Here is a 19396-nt window from a genome sequence, read left to right as displayed (position 1 = left end):
GTTAAACAAAACAGTCTAATTTTTGAATACTTAAATAGCGTTGAAAAGGCCAATGACCTTAAAAAACTAAAAACATTTGTAAGGTGGACAGTGTCATCATTGCCAATGACACTTTTCATTATCAGGGATAAACCTTGGGACAAAATATGTCTTAAAATGGTGCCGTCGTTGACAAATCGGAGAGTCGTACGAAATAAAATTGTAGTGCGTAAGTGTGCAAACTTTTTTTTTTTATCATTTACAAACCTCTTGAAGAGGCCTCATAATCACATATATTACATACAAAACAAATACACAAATAAAATACACAGTTATATATAATTGAATACACCTAATACTATCTGTAATTGCTCATATTAAAGGACGAACAAGTTTAGAATACAATTGAAAGAAAGAATTGACATCATTACGAATAACACACCTGGAATAATCAAAACTTATTTTCTTTCTTAACTGAACATTATAAAATGACAACAGATTTAAATGGATATTTTTGGCTAAACAAATTTTCCTAACAGTCATAATACAATATTTGGCTTATATAATCAAAAATATGCACTGTAGGCTATCTTTTCTTAATCCTTCTAGGAAGCCCTGTACAAGAATTCGTCGTTTCTGATTCATTGGAACTGATTTTGAATGATAAAAGAAATAGTCTCGAAAACTAACGTCCATAAGGGTTAAACTATCGGACACAGGCAATATAAATGTCTCACTGTTTCAGTTTCTTTACCACAAGGTGTACATAAGACAGAACCATGTTTTTTGTGTGTTTTTTCTCTTTATTCATCCCACCTCAAAGAGGGGGTATATACAGAAATACATCAAATAAAACACAATTTAATGAATTAGCATGTAATAATATCTTAAGAGATCACCATGCTGGAAATTACAACAAAGTTAAAAAATTAGGATCATGTTTTTGACATTGTGTAATTCTTGTTGCTCTGTCTATGTTACATTATGTTTTCATATATATATTATTGTTTCGTTTCAAAATGTTCCTTAGGGCTTGTCGTTAACTAATAAGGCTTGTTTCTGTCTTGGAAAAAAAAGTTACACGGAGAGTTGCCATAACTGAAAAAATAATAAAAAATGTAATTTTATATAAGAGGATTTACATATTAATGAAAAAATAATAAAAAATTAAGGTTATTTTAAAATTCTCACAAAATCTGAACTATTGGTTAATAAATACCGCTAGTTCAACCACTACCGCACGTGCAATAACTGATAGTCCAAGAACAATTGTTAAGCGTTATTGTATCATAGCAACGTAACGGAAATTCGAAAAAATACAATAATTCGAATAGTGAGAAAAGTTTACACCTCAAAAGTCTGGAGGAAGAGGTCTAGTGCACCTGACCCTCTAGGGTATTTCACATAATTACCCAAATACCAACACAGAGAAAGCTCAAAAGTGTAAGCACAAGAAATTATCGATATTAAATTAAGTGGAAGTAAACACAAAACAAACAAATCTTATAAATACTTCTTAATAAAGAAGGTAAAACAAAATGATTTGTATTTTACAAAATTCTCTAGAAGGAATTAGCCGGTAAAAATATACCTTAAATTTTAAAAGTAAGCAGTTGCTTACTTGGGTTCAAGTAAAAATGCCTAATATAACTAAATTAATATATTAATGTTATATAACATTCTCATCGTAATCTTCCCATAATGTCGACAAGCGTTTAAAGTTTTTTCCGTCAAATACAAAATAGTTATTATTAAAAGAATACACACGTATATATATGTAAAAGACCATGCAACGTTTCGATTTTATACTTAGGTTGTCACTATCCTTTCAGTTTTATCTTTGGTGAAATTAGAAGAAAAAATCTGTAATATATCTGAACGTTGTTCTTTTGACATCATAATATTATTATTATTACGTTTGCTCAAAGTCATAATTACTTTGAGGCGAAAGGTACAAGCAGTTCAGGTAGGGGCGTAGCCAAGGAAGGGTGTTACCTCCCCATGGACCCAAAATTTTTAGATAAGTTCAGTTGCCACCTGTGAAGTTTCACAAAGATCCGTGATTGCATGACAGATAATTTCACACACGACAAATAGTCAAATGCACAGAACTAGAGAAATACAATCAAATACCTATAAAAGGCTCAAACACCTGTTCGTTCTTGCCACGACATCTATAACACAGTTTGATTAAACTTTAATATCACGGTGAATGTATTATGAGGCCAGGCCATTCAATCGATCTTCAGTGGTGGTATTTCTCAAATACGTTTTGAGTCTTCTGAGAGTTGAAAACGAATGCTCCACTGAGCTCGTTAGCACAGGCAGCGTGGCAAATACTTTCAAGAGTCTAGTAATGACTGGAAACATTTCTGCATTGCACATTGCATATGCATCTATGACATTTTTTGGTCTGTTGTTTGCAAGTGATTTGTACCAAACCCTAAGTTCACCTACGGCAGCTAGTGAAGTGCTGTCAGCTGCCAGCCCTGTATATATTGACCAACTCTTTACTTTGGTCACATTGTTGTAATGTAGGTTCTGACCGTTCTGTGGTATACCCTGATAGTTTTGTGACTGGACAGACGGTCAAATATTTGTGAAAGAAAGTGATCAATAAATGGTACAAATACAACAATACGAAAGTACTCCTCAGGGCTAGTGGTTTGTGGGTTAGCACGGTACATCTGTCTTTTAGCCTGCCTTGGCATTATGATGTCAATTTGAAGTTCACTACACAGAGTTTGAGCCTCACAGAAAATGTTGTTAAATTCATTCACAATATTATTTTTAAGTGAACGGATTAAATCTTCCACTATTTCTGCATGATGCATCGCAGCACCTAAATCAATGTTCTGTTGCTGCAGGAAGTTGTACAGAGGTAAACTAAAAAGAAAACAATTTAGCAATGGTAAGTAGCGTGATGATGAATTCCAGCTGCGTTATAGAAAACGATTGGCTTGCGTGGCAGAATCTCTGTCTTGTGAACCTGAAATGATCTCAAGGGCATCTGCAACTGCATGGATTAATTCTAGAAAGACAATGACTGAGTCATGCCTCTCAACTCACCGGATGGGGCAGAGACCTTTCAAACTTTTTTTTCGATTAAGATGCTTTATTCTCCACCGTTTGGGTGTATTGAGAAAGTTTTCAATGCTAGAAATTACTCCCATGCAATTTCGCACAGGAACTTCTTTACAAGCATCAGAAATTGCCAAGTTTAGGGAATGGGCACTGCAGTGTACATTGGGTGCAAGTGGGAATTTATCAGTTATGTGTCTCTGAACATCATTAAATTTCCCACTCATAGAGGCAGTACCGTCGTATCCTTATCCTCGCAGGTAAGCCATGTCAATACCATATTTTGTCAGATTGGTTATGATAACATCACACAAGTTTCTGCCTGTCACATCATAAAGAGGTATAAATTGCAAAAAATCTTCTCTCATTGCAACAGAGTTGTCATTGGCATGCAAATATCTAACACACAGCGAAAACTGTTCAATGCCTGAAATATCTGTTGTTTCATCAGCTAATATTAAGAAACATTTTGCAGCATTAACCCTGTTGACCAAATCATGAATAACATGAGTATTATAGGCATTGATGATTTCATTTTGAATTTGAGGACTCAGATACATAGCATTCCTCTTTGTACTCTTAAGGCTTGTTGAAAGCTTGACATCACCCTTTGCCCTGTAGCGCAAAATTGCCCGAAAATTCCCATCATTATTGATGGGCTCCTCATCAGTTTCACCAACAAACATTGGACCAGAATCATATTTTCCCCTCAAATCTAAACCCTGTCTCCCACACAGCAATACAGTATCAATAATAGGCATCAAATATTGCCGGTTCTGTTCAATTTCTTGCTTGTAATTAGCATCAAGCTGCAAGTGCACAGATGAACTTGTGTTTACAACCTGTAAAAAATGTTAGCTTTTTCTTTGCTGTCTTGGTGATACTGTTTCAATTCATGTGCCTTGAAGTCTTCAACAGCCTTCTTCCAGTTTGTGTATGGAAATTTCACTAGTTGTCCCAATTTCTGGCTTCCAACACCAGCACCATCAGAAGCAAAAAGACAGCAGTACTTGCAGAAAACACCCTTTGCATGTTGACTGTAGAGTAGCCATCTCCACTGTGAAAGCCAACGATGCTGAAAAGGCAGCTTTCTTGGACCACGCTGGGGGAAAACAATCACTCCCTGGCTTCCAGACATTCTCAAGGAAGCATTTTGGTTTCAGCGTTTATCTAAAAGAGACAGAAATACATAGTTCTAATTAAGTTATTTTGCACATAGGAAAGTATGTTATAAGAGTACAATAACCTCGAAGAGAAAGGCTTAGAGCTGTACTTCACAGAGCAGGCGTAACATCCTGCTAGCAATGAATATTCAGTCTAAAACTCAGAGTGTTTGCATGATTTTAATACAAAATTAATTTAATGAGGAGTCGACTTACCTGTTTACCAATGCTGATATCATCAGAAATATAATTTCCAATATCCCAAACTGGACCTGAGGTGGTAGTGGCAGCACTGGTAGAAGGCCACGGTGATAACTGAAAATTCAGTTGACAATTCAGATTCAACCTGATTGGCTGCAGCAGATTGATCAGGTTCAGCCTTATAAATGGGCTTTTTAAAGAACCTATGCAGTGTCTTTTGCTTTTCGGGCTTGACATAGTGAGTGATTGTATATTGCAACTTCTGTTTGTTAACATCACATTCACAATATCACTGGCCATCACTATAGTGAATAATTCACTATAGATGGCGCCAATGGTACTAGGTTAGTGCATGGTGCTGCCAGCCTGCCACAGTGCCATCAACTGTTTATTTGTGAAGTTAATTCTTGAAATCCAGGGCCATGATATTTGAATACATATTATAGACACTATACATATATTTTGCACTCTCCTGAGTGACTCTATATTTTATATGTTGATGACAGGACTGTAGGCCTACTTTGCTGGGCCTGAGGACTTTAACTTATATATTATGTATATAGGCCTGTATATTTATTTATGATTAAAAAAAAATAAGACAAACACTTCAGTGTGCCATTCTGAAATTTGCCAAAAACGTTGTCTCAGAATGCATAATTCAGGCTTTTCTTTTATGTTTTATTTAAACATTTCCTGGGGTGGCATGCCTCCGGACCCGCCTAGCATGGCTTCGCGCCTGCGGTGCTTGCATGAAGCACTCAAACTAAGCACTCCCCACAATGGCCATTTCTGGCTACGCCCCAGAGTTTAGGCAATAATTTAAATATAGTTATTGACATATGCGTATCACACCCGTTTTTGTAAAGTTTTTCGTGTATACTTATATGCACAACAACATTCCTTTATCAATAATATTAGCATGATATCCACAGAAGCAGTCAAACTTTAAAACTATTCCAACTACGAATCATGAAATTATCAGGTTACCAGGGAAATCAACATTTATTAATTTAATTATTGTGGTGATACATTATAATTTATATATATATATAAATGTAAGTCTCACAAATGTTTTCGTAACTTACATAGGATAATAGTACAACAACAAACACTGGGCATGAGAGTTTTCGCTTCTTAATATAATGGACAAAAGACATTAGATCTATAAAAACTGTTTATGTATATCTAAAGAGATGAAGAGGAGTCACTGAGCGTTAATTTCCTCCCCTCCTGTTGTTTTCCATATTGTTAAACTTGTAGATAATCTTTGGATTGTGATAAAGAGAATTAACTACTCAGATTATTTAAATACTTCTTCAAGACCCTGGTGTATCTATTAGAGGTACTTGTGTGGTTTATTGAATTCTATAAAAACTATTAAATATAATAGTTATGTAGTAAATAATTACTTTCTGCAAGATATTTAACTTAAGTAAACCTTCTACCTTAATTTTATACCAACGTATATATGTGATATTAACATAGATTCTTAACTATGAAATTTTCAAAACATTTCACTGTAATTATTTTAAGAAACAATTAAATATGCTTGTTTTTGTTGTAGATTTAAGATACTGATTTTATTTATTCCTAAATCGTTTTAAAAACGTACCGATTATTGTATATTTTTAAAACTACAAATTTTGTTTTTGTTTTGATTTGAAAAACAAAGTACACAGTTTGCCTCTGCACTGTGCTATTGGGACATACAGGGTTTTAAGAAAGGAAAGGCCTTGATGGCGAAATGTAACTTCGTTTGTTCGAAAGTGAAATGACTTATCTAACCATACATTATCTTGTTCCATAAAATAATATGTATTCTCTTATCATAATTCAGCCTCGTAATTCAAATAACATACAAAATGATAAATCATTCTTTTCAAAATTAAAAAAGTTCTATAGTTGCTACAGAAATTGTTCACAAACATCTTTTCTTCTAATATCGTATCATCAGTTGAGCTTGTACTTCTCAGTTTAGTGCATATACCTAAAATCATATCCTTACTGAAATAAATCCCTCTATGATTTAAACAGTTAGAAAGAATGGAAAACTTACATGACGCGTTTTCATCAGTAAACTATGGCATTGGGAAGGTAAGTAGTGGCAATGGTATACATCACGACAACCGAGATTGTGAAACAGCAATTGGCTAAAATCAATAAAACGCGTTTTACTCAAGTTAGAAGAGCAAATTGTTTCAATTTTATTTCAAACTATTGTGCTTTTCCAGCTTTGTGGCTAAGGGTGCCATATAACACTCATATAAATAAATATATTCACAATCATTACTAGTTGCGTTAGAACTGCAACTTAAAACTAAAATAAAAATTCGTGACTTTAATTTATATGTACAAAATGGAATAAATTAAAAAGATGTTGATAGATATTAAACTGAAGTTTTTAATGTTTGGAAATACAAATGAAAGTTTGTTGAGTTTTTTTACATAAATTTATTTTATTTGGTATTTTTATTCATTCATTTCACTTTGTAATTAAAGGTATTAAAACACTTAAGTCAATTAATTATATAGTTTTTTAACTGTAGCACTAAGATTTAATCTTCTAGTCTGATGATTGTTTATTGAGAAAGTTTGAGTATTTTTGTGAAAGTTAAAGTAAACTTGTATACATTTACTTTGTATTTATTAACGTTAATGGCATTACTGTAGTGAAGCCCCTGTTGTATTTTACAGGCAATGTATTTATTATATAAAATTGTTACCAACTTATGTAATAATAATGACTTAGCTGCTTAACTCAAAAATATCACAGAAACTCAACAAGAAACTGAATGTAAACAGAAACAGTTTGAAGGTCAAGTACAAGAGGTGTGAATGAAGTTAGAAGGTCTGAAGAGAAAGAAGGGTGATGAAGTACACTATTAGTAACATTTCACTACAGAAAGCCCTACTAGTATTTAGAAACATTGTTGTCACGTGTTGAGTCAAGTAAATAAATAACTTGAGTAGTTTCTTATGTAGTTAATTTTTGTCTTATATGAATAAATGTTATTAATTCTTAACTATCACAGAAATTAATTTTCGTTAAATAAGGAGATGGAAACTTTCTTGATATTTCAATAAGTAATGTTTCACAGGTGGTTAAACACAAAATACACATGCACTGTTATTCTGTGAAAGATAACATGCAATAAATTAATCAAGCAACAAATAATGTTTAACATTAATAATTTTATAATGCTCCTCTATAGATTTACCATGAGCAAAACTTCAAAACTGAATTATTATTTTAATCAATTTTAGGGTAAATTATTGTGTAATTTCTACATAACTGGGAGTTTTGTAGATTTACAAGTACTAGGGAAATCGATGGGATCACAAGGTATGTTTTGTTAAGGATTGGAAAGTTATAGTTGTAGACAACTCTCTAGTTAGAAAAGTAGTGTGTGTAGTGAATAGGAGCAAAAAAAACAACAACTTATGCTATCCAGGAGCAGGAGGTACAGGATATCGCTGATATAGCCAGATAGTTAAGGATTCTAGTAGCAGCACAGTTTTAGTGCTAATGTTGAGGATAGTGAGGTAAGGAAAGATGGATCTAAAGAGCTTATTGATGAGTATAATTTAAGAAAAGGTGTCAGTTTGATATTGTCAAGAATAAATTCTGGGGATAAGGTGCTAAATAGGCCACTATGATTGAATGTCTGGCTTTGATCAATATGTAGGGATGAAAAATAGGTTGGCTAAATTTGTAGGGTAGTTTTAATAGGAAGGTTAATCTTTTTGGAATGTATGGTTTACACATAAAAAAGCAGGAATTAGCATGTTAGCAAAGGCTCTTAACTCAGCTCTAGTGGTAAATTTAAACTAGGGTTAAACAGAGGTGTGGGCTATGATATTAGTAACACTAGAAATATAATTGATAGGAAAACATGTACAACAGGCATAATATATTTAACTAATTGTTGCTATTGCAATGCTAGATATATTAGAAATAAATCAGTTCAAAGCAGTTGTGGAAACTGAGTATTTTGATATTATGGGTATTGATGAAATGTGGTTGGATATTAACAACTTTGATTATGGAATTTTTTTCAAAATATCAGACTACAGATTATTTACTAGAGATAGAGTATGAAAAATAAGGGGGGAGTAGCTTTATATGTGAGGAGTGAAATACATCCTGTTGAGGTTGGATCATATTAAAGAAAACAGCGATAAGTTTGAGTCAATTTAGATTAGTGTTAGTAGATATAGATGGAAAAGTCTTGTAAATGAGATTTGTTATAGATCATGATATCAGAATGTAGAAGTTAATCAGAAACTATATAATGAGATCAGAATGGTACCTGAAAAGGATGTTATTATGGGAGACTTTAATTTTAGTGGTATTGATTGGAGAATTTTCAATTTGACAGTGAGGGGGGATAGGTTTTTGAAAACTTATAAATACTTTTATATACCAGCTGGTGTCAGAACCTACAAATGAGGAAGCTAGATTTAATATTATCATCTTATGTTAATATGATAAACAGAAGTTGTGACTGGTGAGCATTTAAGTGCAAGCAGCCATTGCACTATTAGGTTTAGAATTTTACTGCTTGTAGAATTTAAAACCGATTTAACCCTGTTTCTAAATTTCAGGAAAGCCAATTTTTATGGAATGAGACATGATCTGGCATCCATAGATTGGACTAAAAGTTGGGATCTTGAAACATTCATTTGCATGCAGACCATACATATTCCCTACAGAAAAAATAGGGCAGAAAAGTATGGTTTAGTATAGGCTTAAGAAACCATATTATGGATAAACATAAAAATTCAAGAAATTCAAACTTACTGTAAATAATAAGAACTTGGAAGACTGTAGGATATCAAGAGAACAGGTTAAAAAGGAAAACAGAAGGGCAAAAACTGTATATGAAAGAGCATTGGCTGAGAGATTGAAATCAAACAATGAGGAATTTCTAGTTATGTGATTGGTAAGCAAAATGTTAGAATGGGGATTGAGCATCTTAAAAGTGATAGTGGGAAGCTGATCTTGGAAGATTACAAGATCATAAACTTGTTAAATTATGCGTTCTTTTCACTTTTTTATAAAGGAAAATTAAAGTGTTATGCCTCAACTAGAGTACGTAATGTATAAGAAAAGTATTGAAATAACAGTTTTAATTTTTCTTTCTGAAATTGTGATAAAAGTTGGGAAACCTCAAAACTGTTAAATTCCTGGGCCAGACAACTTTTATTCTGGAGTTTTAAAGGAACATAAAGAATTTATTTTTGAATAACTAGCTAATAGTTTTTATAGATTATTAAGTAGTGAAAGAAGACTGGAAGTTGACTAATGTTAGTTTAATATTTAAAGAAGGTGATGCACATTGTCCAAGCAATTATAGGCCAGTTAGTCTTACATCAGTGGTTGGAAGGATTTTGGAGATTGTGATTAAAGGTGCATTGCAGGATCACTTAAAGTAGTTTGACATAATGTCAGAGCCAGTGTGGTGTCACTGAGGGAATATCTTGTTTAACAAACATTCTGACATTCTTTGAGAATGTTACTGAAAGAGTTTGTGAAGGAAATACTGTGGATATAGTTTACCTTGATTTTCAGAAAGCATTTGATAAAATGTGCCTAACAAAAGACTTGCTATAAAAACTAACTGTATGGGTGTGGGGGAAATGTTATTAAACTGGTTAGAAAATTGGTTGGAGAGTAGTAAGAAATGGAATTATATCTGACTAGATTATAGTTGTAAATTGTGTTCTTCAGGGCTTTGTGTTGGGTCCTTTGTATTGCCAGTCAGTTTACCATTTTAAGTTTAACTAACACTTTAGTTTTGTGAACAATGTAATCATGGGTTTTCAAATGAGTAGGTTTTATTCCATGGTTACAATTAAATATGTTTATTATCAATATTATTATTATCATTATGCTTATTATCATAAACAGATATTAAGAATAACTTTAAGTTAATTGGACAATACATTTTAGACTTGTTAATTCAACACACTTATTACTTATTTTCCCCCTCGGTGTGGATTCCTGTACGTGGTGAGGGGACCTCCCAGGGAAGGTTCTGTTCTGTCTGGTTACCTTCTCTGGGATCTAAACATCCACCCACATGTTTGCCGTGCGTGGCGACCCGTGAAGGGGAGGAAAGGATCCTGGTGGTTGAGGGGTCCAACCCTAACACACCACTTTGGCCTCGAATTCCTGTAGACAGGCGGCCTTTGGGTGGCCCCCCTTGGGTCAATCGGCTGGTCCACTTGGGCTAGAGTCAACCAAGTACCAGTGTTGGAAGTTCTCAACGGGTGTTGTAGACATTGTGCCTGATGCTGGTGTTTGGGTATAGTGCTCACGAAATCCTGGCGTTGTTGCATTGTCCTTGTAGTGCGTCCCCTTGTAGGGCTCCATGGTGGGTGGGGTCAGTGGGTACCGAAATTTTTCCTTTTCCTATGGATCCTCCAAAAATTTAAATAAAATTGTGAAAAAACAGTCGATGGGTAAGCGACCACGTCTTGAAGACTCTAAACAGCAATCTTCAACATCTGTAACACACGTACCTTATTTTCTTATATTACATTCTCTTTCGGAAAAACCTTTAGGGCAAATGTTCCCCTTTTTTATTCAGAAGGGACTAGAGGGACTTGCTGGCTCTCCAAAGTCAGTAAAGAAGCTTCGATCTGGAGACATATTGGTTGAAACATCCACACCACAACACAGTGAACTCCTCTTGAATTCAAAGGCAATTGGGGATATACCTATTGAGTTTACACCTCATGCTACTTTGAATTCTTCACGAGGAGTTATTGTTGAGAGGGATTTGAAGAACGTTCCCGAGTCAGAGATTCTCGCTGGTCTCTCCACTCAAGGAGTTTCTGCAGTGAGGCGCATCTCCACTCTTAAAGATGGAGTTACACTGCCAACAAATACCCTTGTGTTGACATTTACTTCATCACGTGCACCTGCCACCATCAAGGCAGGTTATCTCATTTGCAGAGTTCGGTCACACATTCCAAACCCTCTTTGATGTTTCCAATGTCAGAGATTCGGCCACTCAAATACATCATGTCGTGGTTCCCTGACATGTGCTCGTTGTGGAGGCAAGGACCACGATGCCCATGAATGTGACATGGACCCAAATTGCGTCAACTGCAATGGTTCTCAACCCTCTTACTTTCGTTCTTGCCCAAAATGGTTGGAGGCAAAAGAGGTGCAGCATTTGAAAACGATACATAACATTAGTTATCCTGAGGCTCGGAAATTGCTGCCCACCACTCCATCTCGGACATATGCTGCTGCACTTCATTTCACAACTACAGTGGGATGCAGATAGATCTCTCTGTGCCTCCAGGAGAATCGTTTGCAAAACAAATGAAAAGCCTTTTGACCTCCGTGGTTAAAAAGGTTGATGAATCGACTTCCACACCCATCTCTGTTCCTCCCATACCTTCCAACAAACCACATGATCCACGTCCTTCAGTTTCAAATACAGACATTTGTTTTAATACATCTTTTTCTCCCACCCCAAGAGGCAAAACAATTATTCGTTTGCGTCCTCAGTCACTGGTCTCCCCTTCCAATAACAAAGACCTGCCCACTTGACCCAGGGCAGGATCCATGAAGGTTGGTATACTTCTTCCGACTAAGGACAGTAAAGAAAAAAAGACGTGGTCGTAAACAGAAGGGCTCTCCAGCCACTTCACCTACCCGTTCTTAAAAATGGCCACCTTGATACAATGGAACTGTCGAGGTTTACGTTCTAATCTGGATGATATCAAAACACTGATTGCTTCCTACCATCCTGTTTGTCTTTCCTTACAAGAAACATTTCTCAAACCTGCTGACACAGTCTCCATTCGGCAGTTTTCTCTGTACAGAAATGACAGGCATGTGTGATGTACATGGAGGGGTAGCACTATTGGTTGATCAGCATGTGCCCACCATGTCTTTGTCACTCAACACATCCTTGGAGGCCGTAGCCATCCGTGTTTCCTTGGGTCATACCATCACTGTTTGTTCTCTGTACCTGTCCCCTGGAGAGACATATGATCAATCAGACCTTGATGCTCTCGTTGAACAGTTGCCGTCTCCATTTCTAATCCTGGGGGATTTTAATGGACATCATCAACTCTGGGAAAGTGCTGTTATTGATGGGAGGGGTCGATCTGTAGAGCGTATTGTCTCTGATCACAATCTTTCTCTTTTCAATACTAGTTCTTCCACTTACTTTCATGCACCAAGTCAGTCCTTTACCGCTATTGATCTCTCGGATTGCTCCCCTTCATTATTCTCCCATTTTTCATGGAGGGTTGACAGTAATCCACTAGGCAGTGATCATTTTCCTATCCTTTTGAGAGAGACTGGCCGTGGTCAATGCCACCCTACCCGCGTGCCCCGGTGGAAGCTAGATCAGGCAGACTGGTCCACTTTCACTGCTCTCGCATAACTTGATCCTGCCATCGTAAATCAGCCATCAATAGACGACTGTGTAGCAGCGGTAACTGGCTGTATTATACAAGCAGCTGCTCAGTGTATTCCTAAAACCTCGACACGTTTTCCACGTTATCCTCATCCGTGGTGGAATCCTGCTTGCCACTTAGCACGGAAGGGTCAAAAACGGGCCTGGGATACTTTTCGTAGATATTCCACACTTTCAAACCGTGTTGCTTTTCAACGGGCCTGTGCACATGTTAGGTGGGTAAGACGTCAAAGCCAGAAGGAATCTTGGATTAAGTTCACAATTAGCATATCTTTAACCACCAGTTCCAAAATCATATGGGACAGGATTCGAAAGGTTAATGGGCACTACAATTTAGTCCCCTTCTTGATCTTACTCTCTGATTGTCAGGAGGTGGCTGATGTCCGGAGCATCGCTGATACTCTAGGTGAAAGCTTTTCCCGGGCATCTAGCACTTCTGCTTGTTCCTCCACCTCCTTGGCCATCAAGACTCGAACAGAGCGATTACCTCTTTCCTTTCGAACTGACTGTTTCTTTGACTACAATTGTTCCTTTACCCTGGTGGAACTGAAAATGGCCCTTCATCGGTCTACTAGTACATCTGTTGGACCTGATGATGTTCATTATGACATGCTGCACCATCTATCTCCTGCTTCTCTTGATGCTCTTCTGATTGTCTTTAACCGGATCTGGCAGGAGAATGTTTTCCTGATGCCTGGCGCCAGGCTATTATTTAACCTTTCTCTAAGCCAGGGAAAGATCCCAAGATTCCTTCAAACTACCGTCCAATTGCTTTGACGAGCTGTCTCTGTAAGACCTTAGAAAGAATGGTTAATGCTCGTCTTGTTTGGTTCCTCGAATCAAACAATCTCCTCTCGCCCATCTAATGTGGGTTCCGACGACAGCACTCCACCACAGACCACCTAATTCGTCTTGAAACATCTATCAGAGAAGCCTTTCTCAAACGCCAACATCTTGTATCAATATTCTTTGACATAGAGAAGGCTTACGACACAACATTGAGGTATGGCGTTTTGCGAGACCTCCATACATATGGGTTACGTGGCCATTTACCCATGTTTATTAAAAAAATTTTAGTGGACAGGAGATTCCAAGTTCGTGTGGTTTCGACACTTTCCCGTTCTTTTGTACAGGAACTTGAAGTCCCTCAAGGCTGTGTATTGAGTGTCACACTTTTCAGTATAAAGATAAATGCCATCACTGAACAACTTCCTGTCACTGTTGCGAATGGGCTGTATGTCGACGAGTTTCACATCTCATGTCAGTCGTCAAACATGAGATACATTGAGCGACAACTACAAACTGCCCTCAATCGTGTACTGAAGTGGACTCTGGCGAACGGCTTTAATTTCTTTCTCTCTAAAACCGTATGCATGCACTTTTGCCGTCAACAGGGTATTCACCCTGATATTGGTGAAGTTTTGCTGCCAGTGGTCCCTGAGACCAAGTTCTTGGGGCTTATCTTTGATCGTAAACTGACCTTTATACCACACTTAAAGCAGCTTCGGGTCAAATGCACAAGAGCACTGAACATCCTCCGTGTCCTCTCTTCTTCCAGTTGGGGAGCAAATCGATGTTCAATGTTAAAGGTATATCGTGCTCTTATTCGATCAAAACTTGACTATGGATCAATGGTCTATGGCTCTGCCAGACTCTCGGCCTTAAAGATGTTGGACCCTATTCATCATCAAGGACTTCGACTCTGCACTGGGGCTTTCCGTACCTCTCCAGTTGAAAGCTTATACGTTGAATCTCATGAACCTTCTCTGCACCTTCGCCGTTTGCAACTATCTTTACAATATACTTCGAAACTTCGTTCCTTACCAAAGCATCCCACCTGGGAATGTGTTTTCCTTCCTCGGTGTGCAGTACTTTTTCAGAACAGACGATCTGTCATTGCTCCGTTTGGCCTTCGCATCCGGGCGCAATTGGATGAATTGGGTCTGTCCTTGGATAACATTGCAGATTCCACAGGTCAGCCCATCCCACCATGGCTTATTACAGCCCCCAAATTTGACCTTTCTTTAGGTCACCTAAAAAAGGCAGATACTCCAGATTCGAAGTACCGTCTTTTATTTAATGAATATCTTTCGAACAATCATTCAGTTCCCATTTATACAGATGCTTCCAAATCAGGTAATTCAGTGGGCTCTGCTATGGTTTGCTGTGGTTCAGTAGTTGCGCACAGAATCCCCTCTACAGCTTCTGTGTTCACTGTTGAATTGTATGCCATATCTCTTGCCCTGGATCATATTGCAGCTGAGCAGTACTCCATCTACACTATTTATACTGATTCGCTTAGTTCTATACTGGCCTTGGAATCGCTACACGTTGGCTCACATCCTGTTCTCGCTGATATTCAAAACCGACTGGCCCATTTCTCATTAACAGCTACTTCAATCCAGTTTTTCTGGATACCAGGCCATGTTGGTATTCGCGGAAACGAGCTTGCAGACACAGCAGCTAAATCTATCTGCTCCGGCACTATCATCCCTGTGCCTATTCCGTACATGGACTATGGTCTGGCAGTCCACTTGGAGTGAGCAACGTGACAACAAGCTTTTTCAAATCAAACCATATATTGGACTTTGGCCATCTAGCTTCCGTAAAGTTCGGAAGGAGGAAGTTGTTCTCACTAGGCTACGCATTAGTCACAGTTTTTAACTCATCGTTTTCTTTTATCTGGAACTGATGCACCAATGTGTAGTTTGTGTAACACTCAAATCACTATCAGCCACGTTTTAATTTCTTGCCATCGTTACAATTCTCAACGACGGCAATATTTTAAACATGTTTTTTTCCCAGGGTCTATCTGTAACATTGGACAGTGTTATTGGTGATGGTGACTTTGTCCACCTTGATAAAGTTTTTAATTTTTTAATGGCCATTAATCTTTTTAATCTCATTTAAATGTTGGATATTTATTCATTACACCTTTTTAATTGTGGTTCCTTTCTTACAGTTTTAATCTCTTTCATTCAATTTGACATTGGACAATGGCCAGAACATTAAATCACTCGACACCAGGACTAGAAAAGCCAACTTCAGGTGACTAACGCTACTGTTTGAATTATCCATTTGAAGTACCCGTTAGTCATCCTGGCGAGTTGTTATTAAACTTTTACTGCATATCATTTTACACTTTTATTACTTTACCTTTTAGTACTGGCCATAATGACTCATAACCCGGAACCAGGACTGGAAAGACCAACTTCAGGTGACTGACGGTGGTTTTTATACTTACCTGTTAGTCTTCCTGGCGGGTTATGATTATTACCATTCTGCTACAGGTAGTCCTTTACAACTTTGTAGACTGGATGTCAACATTGGTTTTTACGCCATTTTCTGTTTTAATTGCTGTTTTGTTTTTACCTTCATTTACTTTTAGAAATTTTACTCCATTTACTTGACTTTTATCTTTTTACTGGACATTTGGCTAATTATTACGATTTTGCTAATGTCTTTTAAAACATCTATTATTTTACATTTTGATAATAGCTGCTATGACACATAACCCGGAACCAGGACTGGAAAGGCCAATTTCAGGTGACTGACGGTGGTTCTTGAACTTACCTGTTTGTCTTCCTGGCGGGTTATGATCATTACCATTTTGCTAGAGTAAATACCTTACAACTTCTTATACTCTGCCTTCTATCTTAACATTGTAGACTAGGTGTCAACATTGATTTTATACTTTTTTGTTTTACCTTCATTTCCTTTTATGTCTTTTACTACATTTACTTTATCTTTATCTTTTTACCGGATGTTTGGCGCAGATAGCTTCGCAGCTTTGTGCTATAAAACACTAAATCAATCAATCAATCAATTACTTATTTTCTGCCAGCACTGATCACATAGTTTTGTCCACAAGAGAAATTTTTAAAAATTGATAGTATGGGTAACTACAGTGAAACTAGAACAAAGTTATCGTAAACAACTGAGACTACATCAGAGAAATGTATCACAGCCATACTGTTTTCTCAGGTTCACATGTTAGGTTAGGTTTGTTGAGTATCTAAATGATAATTTATACATGCATCTTAAAAGATAATGTAAAATAAGGTTAATCATATGAAACACAATACTGTAATTTATTAGCAGAATGCACAAAATAAACTAATAAATAACATCATTCAAGTGTTATGAATCTGTACTGTAATACTTCCTTTACAAAAGGCTGATTCTTGGATCTAGTTGTGTCAATTATTTGTCTATATGATAAACACACCATTCATATAGAAGCACAAGATTCTTACAGACCTACATACTAGTAGTATCATTTTGATGAATCTAGGATGGTAATTCATTGTTCAGATGACACGCACACAGTTCACTAAAAAGAAACAATGGATGCTTACAGTTCTACATATTACTTTGGCCATCTGATTGTTGAATTTGTATTAATTCCTTGTTCAAATGATATGCACACACTTCATTAAAGAGAAGTAACAAATGCTTTTAGTTTGACATATTTGTGTGATTTAAAAAGAAATGGGAACAGATTGTAACAGTTTTAGCAAAATAGTGAACAACAGTTAAAACTATTATTATGGAACGTTGAGTCAGGAAAACATGTAGGTTCAAGAAGTCTTGATACAAAAAAATTCCTGTAACCTAAGCACTTGTTTTTTAAACTGATTTTCAGTTTGGTTCTAAAGACGAAAGATCAATGTTTCAAAACTTGCTCATCATTTTACATACTTTGTGTTAAATATTCAATTTACCTTTCAGTATATTTACAATCATTACTTGAGTATGCCACAGTTATAAACTTTTATCATAAATTCTGTTACACATCTTGAACTTGAAAGTTTTTGTGACCTATTTCCGTAGCCATACTTATTGTTTCACAACAGTTTTTAAAGTCTGTAGAAAAACAACTGTTTCTGTGAATATGACTTGTGTATTTGACACTGGATCAGTCTGTACAATTACAGCCTTCACAATATGTGTGCTTTGCTGCAAGTTATTATGAAAGGGAAAAGTACTTAACATATTCTGAAAACAAAACTATATTTAATACAGTGCTTATAATTGTAAGCAACAATGTTTAGTTTAACTTTACATTTGATACATGCTATCAAAGATATTTGTATGAAATATGTTTGAAAATCTTGTTGTATTTGATGTATTTGAAATAAGTTTTCAAAACTGCAGTAAACATGCCTCAGGTTGATATTGCCAAAAACTTTATACTCATTAGATATTCAAGCTGACTTCAGGTTATATGTGTTGTTTACCTTAGGTGTTAATTTCTGCATCTGGTGTAATGACATTTATAATCTTTCAAAGGTACACTGGATATTTACATCTAAACAACATGGGTATTTAATTATTAGCTAGGATTCTCTATAGTTTTGATAGAAGAGTACACTTTGGAGGGGTGGTGATGGGCTTGAGATGGGCTAAAAATCCATTCATAAATGATTTATAGCAGCTTTAAGGAATTAAGAAAACCTGTCTTGTTTGAAACATTAGATTTTGGAGAAAAATAAATCATACTAAAAAAAAATTCCAACTTCTATAAATAAATGGAACAGTTGGTGAATATCTTCTCAGTTAAAATGGTCTGTTGCTTGTATAGCCAAGTATTTAATCTAATATATAACACATGATATTTGCACCCTTTTACACATGTTGGTGAGAAGTGACGAAGTTAACGAGAGATTGTGTGAACATATTGTTAATGGAAATTTTGATATTGCAATGACAAAACAATATTTTTCACAAAACTAGTTGCCCTAAAGATTGCTCCATGTGAATAACTAAAGCACAAACACGTAGCATGTTCAAGAAAGACATTACAAATAAATTTTAATGGCAAATCCTGAATTTTCCAAAATAAATCTGACCATATCCATTTCCTCTCTTTACTTGATCACTCACCAAATCAGATTACAAGTATCCAGAGAAGTAGCTTCTACATCTTACAACAATAAAGTTTCACATACACAAGGAAGTGTAAAGTACAATACAACTATTTCATGAAACTATAGATATGGACTCTTTGAATGTTAACCCCTTCTTATATATTCCTCTTTGTGTGACACTTAGGCAAGAGTTTGCATGATATATTTCAACTAAGGATATGCTGCAACTAGTCAGTAACATCTTAGTGATTAGCTTTCATTATGCTCCAATGCCATATGTGATGTGTAGAAATTTACACACACATATTTGGTGAAGTAATACAATAGTATTATGATGTTTAACAACTAAGTTACTGCTTTTATGAAATTATATACTCTTCTTTATTGTTGACATGATTTTGCTTGTATTTAGCAAAACCAAGCTTTGTGTATCTGCAGCATTGTTGCCCTTACAAAAGATGCTACTAAAAAGCTTTCATGTCCAAAGCATAGCACTCCTTCATACACATTTTCCATAAACCATACAGTATATGAAGATGGGGTTTTCACAATACATGTTAGAACAGTGCAACAGCATAAATAATTTTTAAGCGTTGCTTCTGGTGGTTTGAATGTTATTTATTATTTTGTACTAGTATTTGCATTTGTTTCATTCTAC

This window comes from Tachypleus tridentatus, unplaced genomic scaffold (genome assembly GCF_004210375.1).
Source record: "Tachypleus tridentatus isolate NWPU-2018 unplaced genomic scaffold, ASM421037v1 Hic_cluster_2, whole genome shotgun sequence".
Lineage (NCBI taxonomy): Eukaryota > Metazoa > Arthropoda > Merostomata > Xiphosura > Limulidae > Tachypleus > Tachypleus tridentatus.
Note: the sequence above shows the minus strand (reverse complement) of the source record.